Here is a 5,673-nt window from a genome sequence, read left to right on the forward strand (position 1 = left end):
CAGGCTTGTGATCCTGTAACAATGCATTATACAATATTTGGAATGACTATTAAAACAAACAAAATGCACAATCAGAGTTCTGAAGATGCACTGTAGAACTTTCGGGATGTTTGCCTCCAACATACTTAGACTGCTTATCACTGTCACTGTTCCAATTTTTAAATCCTGAGTCAAAGAGAGAGAGAGAGAAAGAGAGAGATGAAGCCATACCAATCTCATTTCTTTTTTTAAGGCAATTATCATGTCACACCCTTTGACAAAAAAAAAATAAAATTTAAAAACCTCAAAACAGTCCATTTAGAAGAATTTGTGGTAGAAAATGGAGGATCCAGATTTATCATACTCCTGCTTGCTGATCCACATCTGCTGAAAGGTGCAAAGAGGTGCCAGGATGGGACCTTTAATCCAGAGAGAATATTTGCACTCAGGTAGGGCAATGATCTTGATTGTCATTGTTCTGGGAGCTAGGGCTATAATCTCCTTCTGCATCCTGTTAGCAATGTTTGGGTATGTGGTGGCACCACCAGACAATACAGTATTGGCATACAAATCCTTATGGATGTCAACATCACATTTTATGATTGAGTTTAAGATAGTTTCATGGATTCCACAAGATTCTATACCTATGAAAGATGTTTGGAAGAGTGCTTCTGGACATTGGAATCTCTTGTTGCCAATGGTGATAACCTGACAATCAGGGAGGCCATAGCATTTTTTCCAGAGAGGAGCTGGATTCCAGCAGTGGCCATCTCCAACTCAAAGTCTAGGGTGATGTAACACAGCTTCTCCTCGATGTCGTGCGTGATTTCCCTCTCAGCTGTGGTAATGAAACTGTACCCTGTCTTGGTCAGGATCTTTATGAGGGAGTCTGTCAGATCATGGCCAGCCAGATACAGATGGAAGATGGGTCTAAGGAAGGGCATAACCTTCATAGAGGGGCACTGTTTGGGTCACATTATCACCGGACTCCATCACAATATGACTGGTACAACCAGAGGCATACAGGGACAGCACAGCCTGGATGACAATGTAGGTGGCTGAGGTGTTGAAGCTCTCAAACATAATCTGACTCATCCTTCCTCTATTGGCTCTGGGGTTCAGGGTGGCTTCTGTGAGCAGCACAGTGTGCTCTTCAGGGGCCACACGGAGCTCATTGTAGAAACTATGATGCCAGATCTTCTCCATGTCATCCCAGTTGGTAACAATACCATGTTCAATGAGGTACTTCGGGGTCAGAATACCTCTCTTGCTCTGGGCTTCATCCTCCACATAGCTGTCTTTCTGGCCCATACCCCCATCACACCCTATTCCTCAAACTTTTAAATACTAATTCTTGGAAATGATAGAGAGCACAGAAGTATTTACAGTAGAAAACTTCCTGTGTCCTTGTTTGTGCAATATATGTTTGCCTCTACCTTCCCATGATGTTTTTCTTTTCCAATTGCTATGCAGTTTCCATTCTGGGTCCATGCTGTCTCATACTTCTAGAAGTTGGTTCCTACTACAATCATTGATGTCAGTAATTTTGATTACTGTAACAAGTGATTCTTCAGTATCCTCTCATAGATAGTTGTCACAAGATGAGGCCAAAATCAAAGCAATATAACCCTAAAGAGTCATTACTAGCTACCTCTGGAGACCAATTCTGAGGTCACCAAATAGTTTCTTAAACAATTAGGTCTGCATCTTAACTGGGAATTTGATGGTAGAATGGACTCCAAACTCCTAAGCATGCTGTCATGACCAGTCTACATGGTATTGTTCTCTTTCCTATTATAGAAAAGCATGAAGATTTTAGAAGAGAAAGAAAAAATCATAGCATAAGTTTATATCATGAAGCAAATGACCAGTAAAGTCTATGGAAAACTTTACCTGATCCCTGTCACTGCTAACAATAAGAACAAAATAAATTTTGGATGTAGATGAACAAAGAAAATTTTGTTGTAAGAATCAATAAGTATAATTCTAGAAGAAAGAGGCAAATACCTAGAACAAATATGAAGTTACTCAAGTTACTCACGAATCAACTGCTCATGAAGGTTAGAGAAAGCCATCAAGTATAGATGAAAAAGAGTGCCTGTATTTTATTACATTAGTCCATTTAGATGGGCATTTCTATGAATTAGATGGATACAAAAACTTTAACCGTGAAAAAAAATAATGATGATAATTTATTAGAGTTTAACACAGAAGTTTACAAGAAGTTCATGGAATGTGACCCAGAAGAATTAAAATTTAATGAAATTGTTCTTTCTGCATCATAGCTTATCTGTAATGAAAACACTGGTACCATATTATTTATAACAAAAATGAAATTCTTACTTCCAGATACCAGTACACACAAATTTTCATATATTCATGATGATACTGAACAACAAAAGTTTTCTCAATTAGATTTTGAGTTAAACTGAAAAAAAGGAAGAAAGGTAGGGTGTTTTATATTCTTATTTATGATTTTTATTTTTCATTATTTTAATTGCATTTTATCCCCCCAATTACATGTCAAGACAATTTTTAGCATTAAATTTTATAAACATTGGTGTTCCAAATTTTTCTCCCTCCCTTTCCTCCCCTCTTCCTAAATGGTAGGCAATTGGATATAGGTGATAGATAGATAGATAGATAGATAGATAGATAGATAGATAGATAGATAGATATAGATATAGATATATATTTCCATATTAGTTACAGTTCTGAAAGAAATAGATCAAAAGAAAAAAAAAACACAAAAAAGTATGAACTAAGTGAAAAAAGTGTGCTTCAATCTGCATTCAGAATCCATCAGTTCTTTATGTAATTGTGGATAGCATTTTCCTTCATGAGTCCTTTGTACTTGTCTTGGATCATGAAGTTGCTGAGAAGAGCTGAGTCATTCAGTCAATCATCACACAACGTTACTGATACTGTCTATGATGTTTTACTGGTTCTGTTCATTTCACTTTTCATCGGTTCATTTAATGCTGTGAAGGTTTTTTTTTTCCCAAAATCCACCTGTTCATCATTTCTTACTGCACAACTATATTCTATTACATCCATATACCTCTCCTTGTTCAGCCATTTCCCAAGTGATGGTGATTCCCTCAATTTCCAATATTGTGGCACCTTGAAAAGGGCTACTATAAATATTTTTGCACATGTAGGTCCTTTTCCCATTTTTTATGATCTCTTTGGGATATAAGACTTGGTAGTTTCATTGCTGGATCAAAGGGTATGCACAGCTTGGTTTCACTTTGGGTATAATTCCAAATTGCTCTGCATAATAGTTGAATCAGTTCACAACACCAATAGTGTATTAGTAGCCCAATTTTCCCGCATCATCTCCAACATTTATCATTTTCTTTTTTTTTTTTTGCCATATTAGTTAATCTGATAGGTACGAGGTGATACCTGAGAGTTGTTTTAATTTGCATTTCTCTAATCAAAAATGATTTTGAACATTTCTTCATATGTCTGTATAGTTTTGATTTCTTCATCTGAAAACTACCTGTTTATATACTTTAAGCATTTATCAATTGTGGAATGGCTTGTATTCTTTCAAATTTGACTCTGTTCCTTGTATTTGAAAAATGAGGCCTTTATCAGAGATACTTGCTGTAAGGATTGTTTCACAGCTTTCTGCTTTCCTGTCATTCTTGGTTGCATTTGTTTTGTTTATGCAAAAGTTTTTTTTAATTTAATATTATAAAATTTATATATTTTACACTTCATAATACTCTCTATCTTTTGTTTAGTCATGAACCTGTAACTCGTAACTTTTCCTTTAATAATTTGGATGCTATTGATTTTACTTCATTGTCTACTGTACCTTTTAATACGATGTAGTTTCATTCCTTATCTCTTTAAATAAGTTGCATTTGTGCTTTTGCTTTATCTGAGATCAGGATTGCTACCCCTGATTTTTTTTTTACTTCATCTGAAGTGTTCTGCTCCCACCCCTTATTTTTACTCTGTGCCTGTCTCTCTGCTTCAAGTATGCTTCTTGTAAACAACACATCGTAGATTCTAGTTTTTGATCCACTGTTCTCTTTGTTTCCATTTTATGGAAGATTTTATCCCATTCATACTCACAGTTATGATTATTTTCATTTTTTGTATTTCCCTCTCTCCTATCCCCCTCATTTGTCCTCTTTCTCCTTTCAACCTATCCTTCCTTGAATGTATTTTGCTTCTGCCTACCACTTCCCTTGGTCTGCCCTCTTTTCTGTCAATTCCCACACATCCAACTTTACTTAATTGCATTTCCTACTATTTTCCTCTTAGGTAATATTGATTTCTATATTCAACTTATTGTGTATATTATTCCCTCTTTGAGCCAATACTGATGAGAAGATTCAAGTGATGTCCATCACCCACCACCATATTTCCCTGCACTGTAACAGGTATTTCACACCTCTTTACGTGAATATTTTACCACATTGTACTTCTCCCTTCCTTCAGCATCCAGTATACTACTCTTTCCCATCCCCTAACTGTTTTTTAATATATCATTCCATCAAATTCACCTTATCCCTATACCTTCTGTCTATGTGTATTCCTCCTAGCTGTACTGGTACAATTTTTAAGAGTCTTTAAGTGTCATCTTTTCATGCAGCAATGAAAACAGTACCACTCTATTCAGTTCCTTTTGTTTTCTTTCCCTTTTTAACTTTTTAGGCATTTCTTGGATCTTGATATTGGAGATCAAAATTATTTGATTCTGATCTCCTCCTTATGAAAGCATGAAATTCTTCTCTTTCATCACATAGCGATTTTTCCCCTTGAAGTGTTATGCTTATTTTCACCAGCAGGTGATTCTTCGTTGTAGTGGTACTTCCTTTGCCTTCTGTAATATCATGCTCAATGACTTCTAATATTTTAATGTTGCTTCTACTAAATACTGTATTATCCTGATTGTGACTCCCTGATATTTGAATTGTTTCTGTCTTCTTGAAGTATTTTTTCCTTGATAGTTTTCCTTGATAAGTTTTCCCTTTTGATTATGACTTTCAGATAGTCCAGTGATTTTGATATTGTGTCTCCTGGATCTATTTTCCAGGTGAGTTGTTTTTGCAATGAGGTATTTTACTTTTTCTCCTATTTTTTTCATTCTTTTGATTTTGTTTGATTAATTCTTAATGTCTCATGGAGTCATTAGTCTCCATTTGCCCAATTCTAACTTTTAAGGAGTTGTTCTCCTCAGTTGCTTTTGTATTTCCTTTTCCACTTGCCCAATTGTACTTTTTAAGAAGCTGATTTTTCCCCCAGTGGATTTTTGTTTCTCCTTTAACATTTGGCTGATTCTACTTTTTAAGCAGTTTCTTTCTTTTTCCAAGCTATTGACTCTTCTTTTCATAATTCTCTTGTATCACTCTGATTTCTTTTCTTAATTTTTCTTCTACCACCCTTATATGATTTTTCAGCTCCTTTTTGAGTTCTATTCAATGAGTTCTTTCTGGGCTTGAGATCATTTCCCATTTTTCTTTGGGGTTTTACCCATAGGTTTTAACAATGTTGTACTTTTCTGATTCTGTGCCTTGATCGTCCTTGTCACTATAATAACTTTGTATGGTCATATTCTTTTTGCTGTTATTGTTGTTTTGTTTGGGTTTTATTTTCCTCTTTTTAAAAACATTTTTTTTTGTTTTAAATTTGAGCTCTGTTCTACAGGTAGAAGGGGCACTCCCTCAGGCTTCT

The 5,673-nt window shown here is 35.4% G+C and overlaps 1 pseudogene; it reads right to left on the reverse strand.

Moving 5' to 3' along the window:
• Positions 1-297: 297 nt before the first annotated feature.
• LOC118858131 lies at positions 298-1,299 on the reverse strand (annotated as a pseudogene).
• Between the last annotated feature and the right edge of the window lie 4,374 nt (positions 1,300-5,673).

Source organism: Trichosurus vulpecula, chromosome 1 (genome assembly GCF_011100635.1).
Source record: "Trichosurus vulpecula isolate mTriVul1 chromosome 1, mTriVul1.pri, whole genome shotgun sequence".
NCBI lineage: Eukaryota > Metazoa > Chordata > Mammalia > Diprotodontia > Phalangeridae > Trichosurus > Trichosurus vulpecula.